This window comes from Callospermophilus lateralis, chromosome 3, assembly GCF_048772815.1.
Source record: "Callospermophilus lateralis isolate mCalLat2 chromosome 3, mCalLat2.hap1, whole genome shotgun sequence".
Lineage (NCBI taxonomy): Eukaryota > Metazoa > Chordata > Mammalia > Rodentia > Sciuridae > Callospermophilus > Callospermophilus lateralis.
Genome location: NC_135307.1, coordinates 181,377,436 through 181,390,717, shown reverse-complemented (window position 1 = coordinate 181,390,717; position 13,282 = coordinate 181,377,436). Strand labels below are relative to the sequence as shown.

The following is a 13,282-nucleotide window of genomic DNA, read 5'->3' as shown; positions in this document are numbered from 1 at the left end:
GGGAGTGAAGTGTCTGCTGTGAGCCTGTCCTGCCATCTGCTGGCCATTTGTTTAAATGCAGAGAGGAGAGGCATCTGGTCTGACTGGAAAGGATCAGGTTCCCCCACCCCCAGGCAATGAGGTTTAATCTTTTCTTTTCCTACCTGAAAAACGTATGCTTCCAGTCCTTTTTGTTTTGTATTTTGAGACAGGGTCTTACTAGGGTATCACTAAGTTGCTGAGGCTGGCCTTGAACTTGTGATCCTCCTGTCTCAGCCTCCTGAGCAGATGGGATTATAAGCATGCACCACCATGCCCAGCTCTTTTTAAAAACATGAATAAAAGTGTGCACCGAATCTAAGGATACTGGGTCTATGTGTCTTCCTTCTGGCTTCTGAAAAGGGGTTCCCCTCCTTGGCAACAAAATGGGGAGGAGATTCGGATTCTGTAGCTTGAAAGACTTGGCTTCGAATTTTACTTCTCCTGTCACCAGCCGGGTGAGGTGGGCCTGTGAATTCACCTTTCTGGCTCCAAATCTGTATGTGCCGGGCTGGATAAAGATGTCCACATCCTAATTCCTGGGACTTGGGATGATGTTCTCTTATTTGATAAAGGGACCCTGTAGATGTGATTAAGGTTACAGACCTTGAGATGAGGAGCTGGTCCTGGATGATCTGAATGGGCCCAATCTGCTCATGTGAGTCCTTCTCACATAAGCTGAGATCCTTTCATGGTTTCAGTCAGAGAGATGTGACTTGCAGGCTTGGAAGCTGGAGAAAGATAGCCATGAGTCAGGGAGTCTGGGTGGCCTCTAGAAGCTGGGGAAGGGTGGGGAAGGAAATGGATTCTTCCAGGAACAGCGCCGCTAATACCTTGGGTTCAGCCCATGGGGACCTGTGTTGGATTTCTAACCTCCAGAAAGTTAAGGTGATAAACTTGTGTTGCTTTAGTTGCCAAGTTGGTGGTCATTTGTTATAGCAGAGATAAGAAATGAATCTTCCCTAACAGGTAGGTAATAAATTATAAACTGGTGGGGAGAATGAATTGAGATCCCTGTGGGGGCTGCTTGGTAAATAATAAAACATTCTACAAATGTTGTAAGGTCTCCTCTGGGGAGAGATCAGTTTATTTATTTTTTATTTCTTCCACAGTTGTTTTCTGAGGACCTACTATGTGCCAGGGATGTGCTCAATGTAGTAGTTACAGGAGTGAGCATGCTCCCATCTTTCACAGGGCTTCCGGGATGGGAGGGTAGCAGGACAGATTGCACAAGTCATGGAATTGTAGGTGTGGTGGGTGCGGCAAAGGGATTTTATAGACAGTTGTAAGATGTGGAGATGGGAATCTGCCAAGCCTCAGGCTTCAGGCAGGCTCTCCAGGAACCTAACTGGTCCTGCTCACCTTCCCATACAGGCTGACCTGCCCTGCTCAAGGGGTATCGGAGACCAGAATCCATGCTAAATCCCCTGTGCTGGTCCACAGATCTAGGGCCCATGTTTGAAGCTCATGAGGTCAGGGCTGCCTGAATGGTGTGGGCAGCAAAGGCAGGCCTTGGTCTAGGGCCTTAAGCCATTGACCCTATACCTCTTTTTCCAGGAGCAATTCTAGAAAAAGTGTTTTCAGGCTGGGCTGAGTCCCAAACCAAGGTTTCAGAGACTAGAGATAAGCCTGGGATTAGGATCCTTTGGTCATGGATGAGGGAACAGAAATCAGGAATGCAAAGTATAGTTCTGTCTTTGAAATCAGTGGTTTTCAAAACAAACCTCATTCAAAACCCTTTATGTATCTCCTAGGAATTTGTCTATCTTAGAGAAATTATAAAAGAAAAAGAATAGGACAAGATCAACAGAAGAGTGAGAAACATTTTGGCATTTTTTTTTTTAGAACTTTAACTTGGCTTTAGCTAGGGTAAATGAACTAGTAAGTGAATTTGTTTTCATAAAAATTACTTTTCTTCCTGTCCCCATCAAAATGGTGTTGACTAGTATTTAGGAGAATGCAAGCAGGTGCCACAGGGGAACTCTTGTTGACATGCATTTTGAGAGACATGGAGTTGGGGAATGTTGGTTGTAGCACTGTTTGTAGGAATGAAAATTTGGAAGCAACCCAAGTGTCATCAGCAGGGGCACAGATAAATAAATCCTGGTGCAGAAGTCAGTAGTATGACAGCCTCCTTAGAAAGAATGAATGGTCTTTATGTATAAACATGCAAAGACCTGACAAACAATGTGGTATCAGAAAGCAAGTTGAAAAGCATGTATTTGGAATATTCTGTATGGATTTATGTATGTGTAACAGAAAATGAAAACGTGGGTGAGATACGCTGATTCCATTTGTCAATGAACTGATTAATGCCTCTTTGCCTGGGTAAGTCCTCATCATCCTTCAGATCTCAGTTCAATACATCATTTCTTTAAGGAAGAGTTCCCTGACTCCTGGACCATGGAGGCACCTTGATATTGGGTCGCAGAACCATACCTTTTCTTCCTATCTTTTGTCACTGTTGTGTACTTAGTTGTATAATTAATTATGGATATCTGTATTCCCCACAAGCTTCACTTGGGCAGGAACCCTGGCCTCTTCCTTCGCCAAGGCCTCCCTAACACCTGGCCCAGGGCCTAACACGGTTGGATGCCATGTGAATGAATTTCTGAGTTCTGTTTTTCCCCCACATTAGGCTGTAAGCTCCGCAAGTCCAGGAGGAGTGTCCATTTCCTTTCTCACTGAATCCCCCCAGGCTGAGCAATCAGGAGGGAAAGGTGTGAAGTCAGAATGCCTGAGCTCAAATACCTGTTCTGCCACTTGCTGGTTAGGACTTTGGACAAGTAGATGTGTCTCTGAGCTCTGTGTTCTCATCTGTAAAAAGGATGCTTCCTTCTTTCAAGTGTCATCAGAATTAAATAATATGATGCATGAGAACAACCGATGGAAGTGCTTGGCTTTAGGACCTCAGTTCACTTGTGGAGTTTCTAAATGGTTGTGAAGAGCCTTACCTGGTCTAGGGTGCTGAGTTTGGTCTCTTGGGGCAGGCTGGGCCCTCTCCCATATCACCACCAGGTGGCGCTGTGGTTATTCACATGGGTGCTGCTCAACTCAGCTCAAAGCTTCAAAGTGGTTTCTGTCTCCCTCCCAGCTGGGCAGGTTCCCATGGGGGTCATTCCATCTCTGCTCCGACCTCTCTGGGGTGAGGGCTCACTGGTCCCATGCTGGAGACTCTATTCTCCGGGTGGGGTAATTGGACTTCAGGGGACTGGGAGACCCAGATGGAAAGTAGTAGGTGAACCAGGGTCTGGAGGGAGGCAGGCAAGGGGCTCAGGGTGCAGAATTTAAGATAGCACTCACTCTAGGGCTTGTGCAGGTGTGGGGTATGGCCTCTGCTGGGGGCCTCATGAGGCTGCCTTGGGTCCAGGCTGTGGTCAATGCAACCCACAGGGTGCCCACCATGTGCCAGGCCAACTGTAAACGTGTCTAAGAACCCTGGCCAGAAAGAACTATAATCCTCACTTTTCACATCAGAAAATGGATGCAGATGAATTAAGAGGCTTCTGGGTAAAAAGTGATCAGGGGGAGACTTGAGCCCGTGGTTTGGTTCTGACAAGCCTCTCTTTAGCATTATCTCTACTGTGCTGATGGTCCGTCCTTCCTTCTTTTTGTTCCCAACACTCACTAGGCTGTGGCTTGTCCCAAGCCCCTGCCTGGGGGCCCAGTGGGGAACAAAACTGACACCACCCGGCCTTCCAGCCATCAGGGGGTTTCCAGTTCCTCAGGTTGAGTCCTGGCTCTTCCAGGACCTTATTCTGTGACCCTGAACAATTTGTTCAGCGTTGCTGTGCCTTGGTGGTGTCTTCCTTAGGACTTGGGTTTGGTAGTCTTGGCTGTGTGGAGTTTCGGGGAGGATGAAGCTGCTCAAACTGGCAGAGCTGCTGCTTGGCTCAGGGGAAGAGCCCGGAAAGTAGAGTTAGCTGTGATGGCCACTGTGTCATCTTTGAGAAGGCTCCTTCTAACCCAGAAGGGCTCCCAGGGTCAGGTGCTGAGCTGCCACCTGGAAGAGTGGAAGAAGGATGAATCAGAATTAGAGCTGTTGTGGTGGGGCCTGTGGCCTCAGCTTCTTGGAGGCTCAGGAGAGAGGATCTCTGGAGTATAGTGTTGGAGGCCAACTTGGGCAACTTAGTCTAACTGCTTCTCAAAAGAAAAAAAAAAAAATCTATCATTCCTGTACTTGGATCGTGGCTTTGGCTTTGGCATGGTGACTGCCCAGGACATGTGATCTTGGACAAATCTCTCCGTTTCTCTGAGTTTTCCCCTCCCAAACAGGGAAGACTAATGCCAAACTCATGGTTATATGAAGGAGCAAGGGCCTTGGCACAGAATAGCGGCCTTTGTAAAATGACACGTCTTGTCCTCAGGAGGAATCATTGGCCCACAAGAACCCAGGGGTCATCACATTTGGAGTTTCCGGCATCTCCTCTTCTCCTTAGGAAGGCCTGGATCTGTGTGACAGGCTGCAGGCTTCGATTTATTTCTTAACTTCTTTTCCTTGTTCTTGTTTGGTTTTGTTCCTTGAAAAATGGGGGTGCATTTCTCAGCTGTCCATGTGTGGTGCTGCATGTTAGATGTCCTGGTACCTGACAGAGGGCTCTGTCTTGGCCTCTTGCCATGACAAGACCGTCCTGCAGCATCAGTTATGGGTGTGGGGCACTGAGGCCTGGGAAGGGGAAAGAGCTGAGGCCTGAGCCTCCTCCAAGGTCTAGGGGTCCTGGCTCCCTCCCCAAGGTGTTCTTTATGTCTCTGCCTCTGATACCAGAAGCTGGAGCCCAGAGTGAGGGATGGGGTGAGGTGGCAGTGTGTTACCAGGGACCAGGGCAAGGGAAGCTGGGTAGTGAGGCGTGCAGCTCAGAAGTCTGGCACAGTGGGGTGGCACTTCCACCACCTTCCCCAAGGGCCATGCTGCTATGAGTCCCACTCAGGGCCATGCTGCTGTGAGCTTCTACACTCAGTTTTACTGACATCACCGCCACTCCAATCCTTCCTTTCAGAGATGAGAAACAGGACCAGACATGGACCTCCAAACAGGACCAGACATGACTGAGCCAAGGTCCGGCAGCAAGGAAGTGTCAGAGTCCAGCAAGGGGTTCACTCCAGTCCAGTCCTTTCTTCCCTTTCCCTCCCACCCCAACCCAGCACCCTCTCCTCCAGCACTTAGTTTTATTTAAAATATATATATATATATACTTTACAACTAAAATATATATATTTTAGTTATTGATAGAACTTGATTTTTTATCTATTTACCTGTGGTGCTGAGAATTGAACCCAGTGCCTCACACATGCTAGGCAAGCGCTCCACCACTGAGTACAACCCCAGCCCCCAGCACTTAGTTTCAATGGCCCTTTGATTGCATGCCTCTTCTAGAGACTAGAGTCATTTTGAATGAATTTGGGCTGCTTCAGTGTAAATGAGCCGATGGGTCCAGCGGGTGGGTGGTTAGACTTGTAATGAGCGGGCAGTGGACACTCAGGAGCCAGAGAGCCCTGGGGACATCTCCCCTTGGCTGTTTATTTCTCTTATAAGTTAAATCAGTCACTCAGCTGGGAGGGCAGGGATGGGAGTGGCACACTGCAGACCAGAAGGGACAGAGGGCCAGCCTGGGCTCTGCCCTGCCCCATCCCACAGCTCCCAGCATGGTGGGTGGGGGCCAGAGCAGCTGCTGCTGGCGCCTCGCCTGCTTCTAACCCTCACACTGGGCTGCTTTTTGGCAGCAAGACCTCAGCAAGGCTCATCTGACTGTTTTTAGATTTGTTTTCCAAAATCGAAAAGGGAGATAAAATCCTGGTTGGGAAACAAAACAAGCAACAAACAAATAACACATCTCTTCTCTTCAGAGCCTTCTCCTGGCTCTGGATGTGTTTCCCGGCTTAGGACCACCTCGGGCACGGGCCCAGATTCTGGCAGACAGCTGGACTTGACCTCACATTCCCAGCCCCAAACCCTCGGAGCCTCGGTTTCCTCAGCCGTCGATTGGGGGTTTGGCTAGCCACTCGGAAGGAGCCGGGGTTAGGGATGCACCCTGTAAATAAGGCCTTCTGATGATGATTTTATCATAGGCAGAGACAGCCACACTCACACGCCCCCAGATCACTAATGGGGCTCCCTCTGAAGGTGCTCCTTGCTTCTCGAGACGGCGTGATTACTCTGTAGGTTCTCTGTAATTATTTAATCAAGCCCCAACCAAGTCCTCAGCGTGGAGCTGGGCGGCTGACCAGACCCCAACCTCCTCCTCCCTCAGGAGCATAATCAGAGCCGTGGAGAGGGAGGGAGAAGCCCCAAGCCCCTCTTTTCTTTGTGTAACAACTGCGCTGTGGGGGAGGGACAGCAGAGAGGGAGCCAGGTCACCTTGGGGCTCCCTCTGAGGACAAGGCAGGAGGGTCCTTTAGACCTGTTTGTGCAGCCCCCATACTTCACTTTAGGGCACTGAAGGCCAGAGAGGAAAAGGCCGCAGGCCTCACCCCATAGCCCTCTGCACCAACCAGCTTCGGGGATTCTTTCCCTCCTTCCTGCCCCCCCTCCCCCCATTCTCCTTTCTCTCTTATATTCTGGATAAACGCACACATTCTCATTTGTCAAACATGCTGATAAAACAGATGATGTGATACCTCCTGCCTCAAATTCCCGCTCCCCTCTCTGGAGACAACCCTGGTTGGAGACATCCCTGGTTGGATAGAATATTCCTCTTCAGGAATATTCTCTGTGCATTTACACACATTTGCCTAACTTCCTACAGAGTATGAGTTTAGTGTTTGGTCACATAAACATTCTTAATTCTGTCTAGACCAGTGTTTCTCACTTGGAGTGTGACCTTACCCTGCAGGGGACATTAAGCAATGTTTGGAGACATTTTTAATCTTCCTGACTGGGGAGGGGGATGCCCCTGGCATCTAGTGGGTAGAGGCCAGGGAGGCCACTAAACATCTTACATTGCATAGAAAAGCTCAAACAACAAAGACTTATCCTGCCCCAAATATCTGTAGTGCTGAGGCTGAGAAATCCTGGTCTAGAATGTTCTCAACTTGCTTTTTTTTTTTTTTTTTTTCTAATAATAATAATATATCTTGGAAGTCTTGGCAGGTCTTGCAAATATCTTCTCTCCTTATTACTTCTGCATCTTCTTCTGACTATATCACAGTCCATTTATCTAATTCTCTTTTGATAGATTTCAGGTTGTTTTTGATTTGTGGGGGGATTAGTGGAAACACCTTGGTTCTTCTCTGGTTGGGATGCTTGGGAGTGGGATCGCTGCACAAGGGGGTGGTGACTGCCAGATTGATTTCCTAGGCCCTCATCTAACGCTTCTATTTTAAGCATGGCACACACTTATTTTCAATTTTGATATTGCATCGTGCTCCTCCACAAAGGCCAACTTTCCTTCTGACTTTAAGGTTTTAGGGAAGAAAATAATTTCTTTCTTTCTCTCTCTCTTTTTAAGTTATAGCTATTGTGTTTTCAAGAGGACTAAAGGGATCTTGGTCTGCAAAGGGTGGGTGGGGATTCGGCCCTGCCAGCCCTGCTAGCCTACCCCACGGACCCCCTAGGTGGAGTTGGGAAGGGTAGACTCATGCACTCCCATCATTCCTGTGTGGTGTGCAGGGGAAGAACTGGAGCAGGCTGAGTGACCCATTTTATAGATGAAACTCAGTGGGATTAGGTGACTTGCCCTCCAGCTTTGAGAAGTCACATTCTCCCAGAGCCCCCACCCAGAAGCCCTAAGGTGTAGCAGCTGGAGATCAAGTGGGCAGAGTGAGATGAGGCCATGGTGATAGGTCCCAGGAATCTGGTAGTTGAACACACTACCAGATCCCGTGGCCCTGGGGCTAAGGGTTCTCAGAATGTACAGGGCATCCATGCAACATCTTGCACTATAAGATTATTCATATGTTATCTGAAATTCAAATCTAATGGGGCACCTGTATTTTACCTGACAACCTGACCTGCTTCATGAGGCATCCTTTTTTTCTCCATGGACAGGAGGAAGGAGGAAAGGGCTGGGATCAGACAGCCCTTCCATCTCTTCCCTCTCCCCTTCTTCCCTCTCTCCCCGTCACACAGAGCCTTGAACCCACGTTCAAGAGTTTGTTCTTGCTTGTGTGTGAGTGGCAAGGCCAGAGCAGAAGGCAGTGGACGTAGCCAGGGCAGCACTGATGGCTATGCTGACCCCATTTCCCCGCCGTCGGCCACACGGAGAGCCAGCGGCCACTGCAAGTGTAATTAGTTAATAAATCATCCCGAGTGATAAATAGAATGATAGATGCAGGTTTCACTTGATCACTTTTTTATTAAGGAGAAATAAATCAACAGCACATTGTTGCTATAAACCTTTCAAACTGGTCAGATCCTGGCTGGTAGAAGCTGATTAACATGGCCACATGTAGGGACCGTTTGTAGCTGATCATTGAGATCAATCAATCGCTGTCACTTTCCCTCTTGGAGGAGGTGGTGGAAGCCAGGTGCTGTTCCACCATTCAATACTGCCCCTGACTTCTTATCGCATGGATGCTGGGGCTGGTGCCTTGGTGTTAGTCGGGCCGTGCTCAAATTCCAGCTGTGCTACTAACCAGCTGTGTGAGCTCCAGGAACTGTTGACCCTCTCTGAGTCTCAGCTTCCTCTTCCCTTACATGAGGTAGATAGTGGTATCTTTTCTTTTTTTAAAAAATATTTATTTTTTAGTTTTAGGTGGACACAATATTTTTATTTTATTTTTATGTGGTGCTGAGGATCAAACCCAGTGCCTCATGTGTGATAGGTGAGCACTCTACCACTGAGCCACAATCCCAGCCCGACAATGGTATCTTCTTTAGTAATTCTGAGCATTGTGGTGCTGTGTCTTGGACTCCTATATATGCCTGAACACCCCCCAAAACTTTTTTTTTTTTAACAGAAGCTGTACCTACTAATATCTTAAATACATGTAAAAAGATTAAAATAGAAATTTAAAATATATATTTATTAATTTATTTAAAATAACAATCACAAGCCCATTTTATGTCAATATTAATAAACTTTTCAATGAAAAATATATTTATTTTTCAAAACAAAAAGAATGTGAGAAAAGTGGCTTCATATTATATTTTTACAAATCTTTTAAAATGATCAACTTAATAGGATACTGCTAGGTTCTTATATTTGCTTTTATACTCATTCTGAAACTTTTGTATCAAGTTATTTTGGTTCAAGAGAATAAAGAAGACAATCTGGGCTGGGCTTGGTGGTGCATTCCTGTAATCCCAGCGGTTTGGAAGGCTGAGACAGGAGGATTGCAAGTTCAAAGCCAGCCTCAGCACTGGCAAGGCCTAAGCAACTGTGTGAGACCCTGTCTCTAAATAAAATACAAAATAGGGCTGGGGATTTGGCTCAGTGGTTGAGTGTCCCTGAGTTCTCTCTGGTACCAAGTCCCCCCGCCCAGCCAAAAAGAAGACAGTTTGGCCTTCTTAAATATGTAGCTGGAAAAGGTAGGAGTATTTTATTTTATTCTTTGAGTGGGTTTTTTTTTTACTATATTTCCCAGGCTGACCACAAACTGCTGGATTCAAGTATCCTCTTGCTTTAGCCTTCGAAGCCACAGGGACTACAGGTGTGCAACATTGTGTCTGGCAGGGGAGAGATATCCTGTACCTTGTTTGGTCCTGTGGATATGCCTCTGGAAACTTCCCCACATGATTGTGAGAATAAAAAGGCAAGTCACTTTTTTTAAAAAATATTTATTTATTTTTTAGTTTTCGGCAGACACAACATCTTTGTTTATATGTGGTGCTGAGGATTGAACCCGGGCCACACGCATGCCAGGTGATGGCGCTACGGCTTGAGCCACATCCCCAGCCCCACTTTTTTTTTTAACTTTTTTTTTTTTTTTTTTAGTTGTAGATAGACACAACACCTTTATTTTATTTGTTTTTATAGGTGCTGAGGATCGAACCCAGTGCCTCCCATGTGCTAGGCAAACGTTCTATCAACTGAGCTACAACCCTAGTCCAGTACGTGACCTCTTAGTATAATTATAAAATAATTTTGACCTTGCAGACTTTCCTAAAAGGTCGCCCACCCTGAAACCTGCTGAGATAAAAACAGTGTGCTAGACTCTGTCTACCTCCTCCATCTGCTCTGGCCTGGTGCTGATTCCATAGCACAGCAGTGTGAGCTCCCTGGCCTTCCAATTTCTGGTGGGTGCAACCAATAGGACAGTGTTAGTCAGCTTTTTGTTGCTGTGAGTAAAATACTGGATCAGAACAACTTAGAGGAGGAATAGTTTATTTGGGGCTCACAGTTTCAGTCCCTGGTTGGCTGACTCCATTGCTCTGGGCCGGAGGTGAGGTACAGCATCATGGTGGAAGGGCATGGTGGAGGAAAGCTGCTCATGTCTTGATGGCCAGGCAGCAGAGAGGGATAGACAAGCCAGGGACAAAATATATAATTCCCAAGCCCCGCCCCCAGTGACCCACTTCCTCCAACCACACCCCACATGCTCTCAGTTACCACCCGGTAATCCATTCAATTATTAATCCCATCAAGTGGACCAACCTGTTGATTAGGTTATGGGTCTCCTAAGAGATCTAATGGGGCCAGGAGTTGTGGCTCAGCGGTAGCGTGCTTGCTTAGCATGTGTGAGACACTGGGTTTGATTCTCATCACCACATATTAAAATAAATAAAATAAAGGTCCATCAACAATTAAAAAATATTTGGAAAAATAATGAGAGAGATCTAATCATTTCACCTCCTGCATTATCAAAGGAGATTTTGGGGGACATCTCATATCTAGACCATAATAGGGACATTCTGGCTGGAGACTGCAGAGTGGGAAGAGAGTGAGGTTTGGGGCATTTATTTCTCTGACTTCTTCCCTACCAGGTTTGTGACAGGAGCCACAGCTGCAGTTAGTTGCCTCTTTTTTTCTCTGCATTCCAGTGACTGCTCCCCTTCTCGTCTCTTCAGACTGTGGCATGGTAGGGGGACCCTACTGCTATTCTTCCTAAGCTACAGCACCATCTTGGTTGGTTTTCCCATATGGTAGAAATGGTCTTGAATAGCAGCTTGTCCTGGATATCCTTGTGCCTCCATTACTTTCAGGGCTTGTGTGGGTCTAGTGGAAAAAACTTGCTTCCTTCTTGGTCCCTGACTGTATCTATCCTGGAGCCCCTGTCCAACCTCCTCTCTTCTTTTACCTTCTTTTCTCTTCCTCTTTCTCATCTATCACCATGTCTCCCTTTCTGGCATGTGTTATCAGTTAGCTACTGCTGTGTAACAAACCATTCCAAAACTTACTGGATAAGAACAACATCCATTTAGCTAACTCATAATTCCATGGTTGGTTGGATGGTTCTGCTGATCCTGGTTGGACTTGGCTGAGAGGTATCACCGCTGTCTGATGGGGCTTTCTGACATGCTGATCAGGAAGGCTGATTGTTGGCTGGACTTATTTCTGTTCTCTGTGGTCTGTCCTCCTCTGGCTGGCTAGGCCAAACTTGTTCTATGGAGGCTAAGCAGGGTTCCAGTTGAACAAGCCAAAGTATGCAAGAGTGCTTGAGGCTCAGGCTTAGAACTGGTACAGTGCCAATTCTAGCACATTCTGTTGGGCAAAGCAGGTCACAGGCCAGCCCAGATTCAAAAGATGGGGAAATAGATTCTGTATCTTGATGAAAGGATATGCAATATCACATTGTGAAGAATGTTGGTACAGGAACAGGGAAAATCTGGGATACCTCTGCAATAGATCTATCACAACTGAGGCTACCTGGGAGATGAGTACTTCAAAGACTAATGGTCTTGGTTAAATTTTATAGTCCAGACTCTTGACCATAGCCGAGAAGGCCCTACATGGACTGAATCTGCCAACATTCTCATCCATAGCAGCACCAGGTCCCACCCACATTATCATTATTATTTTTTCCCCCAGTGTTCTGACCTTAAAATGTTTCCTCCAGCCACCAGGCCTTTGCACATACTGCTTACTCTGCTACGACCACTCTTCTTTAGTGTTTCCCTTAATTAATACCTTCTTTTCTTCTTTCTCTCCTTCTCTTCCCCTTTCTCATTTATCACCATGTCTCCCTTTCTGGCATGTGTTACCAGTTAGCTACTGCTGTGTAACAAACCATTCCAAAACATTAGCTACGGCTGTGTAACAAAGCATTCTAAAACTTCAAAAAGTTTAGCTTAGTTTAGTTTAGTCCTTCCTGACTTCCTCAGCTAGGTTGAATCTCTCTATTATAGGCTCTCAGAATAATACAGACACAGCTTTTTATAGTTGCAATTTTATGTTTGCATTTATTTAACACACATGTGGAACTTAGCATGTACCAGGCACTGTGTGCCTAGTGTGTTATAAATGTGAAATTACCTAATCCTTATCACCACTGTGAGATAAGTACTATTATCTGCATTTTAACAGTTGAGAAAGCCGAGGCACTGTGAGGTTGAGTGACTTAGGCAAGGTCACATTGGATGTGACCTAGCAAACCTAGGATGCTCGCCCTGACTCTCCTTCCCATCTCAGTACACCATGAATTTTTGATTGAAATCTGATTTCAAAACAGAGTGTGAATCTGGTGAAGGTACGGATCGCCTCTGTCTACTCACTATTTTGCATCCCTAGAGTCTAAGACAGTGTCCTGCAAACATTATTGGCTCAAAAACATTTGTGGAATGAATGAACTAGAAATGTCAGCCACAGAGGAACTAGAGATTCAGCCCCTTTGATTGCAGGGTCCTGAAGCTCTCTGCAGCCTGCTCCCTTCTTGAGGGGTGCTACTCACGTCCTGGGACCCTCCTGCAGATCTACAGCCTCCACTCTGCTGAAGCTCTGAGCTGCTGCAGGAACGTCCCTTTCCATCCATGTCTCTGGCAGCTGCTTTGCCTGCAATGGCCCCGAGGAAGTTTCAACAATGCCAATTCCCGCTCGCTTTGCAGCCACCCCTGAGTGAATGACCCTGCTAAGAGTGCAGTTTTCTCTCCCTCTCGCCCGAACTTTGATTTGATCAGGCCAAATCTGAAATGATGTGTGAAAGTAATGATATTTTGTAATTAAATCTCTGGTGACGGCCACCGCAATTTGTGCTACATGCATTGTTCATAAGGAAAAAACGCATCAATTCATTTTCTGACTGGCTACTCCAGGGACTGGCAATTAGGAGCAGCTCATCTCTCGTTGCCTCGCATATTAAAGAGCTACTGAAACGCAAAGAGAATTTGGGAGGGCTCCCCCCGCTTCTAATAATGTTAGCTTAATTAGGGAGGCTCAGTGATAAAGGGAAA

At 46.6% G+C, this 13,282-nt stretch overlaps 1 long non-coding RNA gene across 3 annotated transcripts in view; it reads left to right on the top strand.

Annotated features, from left to right (window-relative positions):
* The window catches only part of LOC143394449 (uncharacterized), a 118,242-nt gene that overhangs the window by 24,778 nt on the left and 80,182 nt on the right, over positions 1-13,282 (top strand). The gene's annotated exons all lie outside the window — the stretch shown is intronic.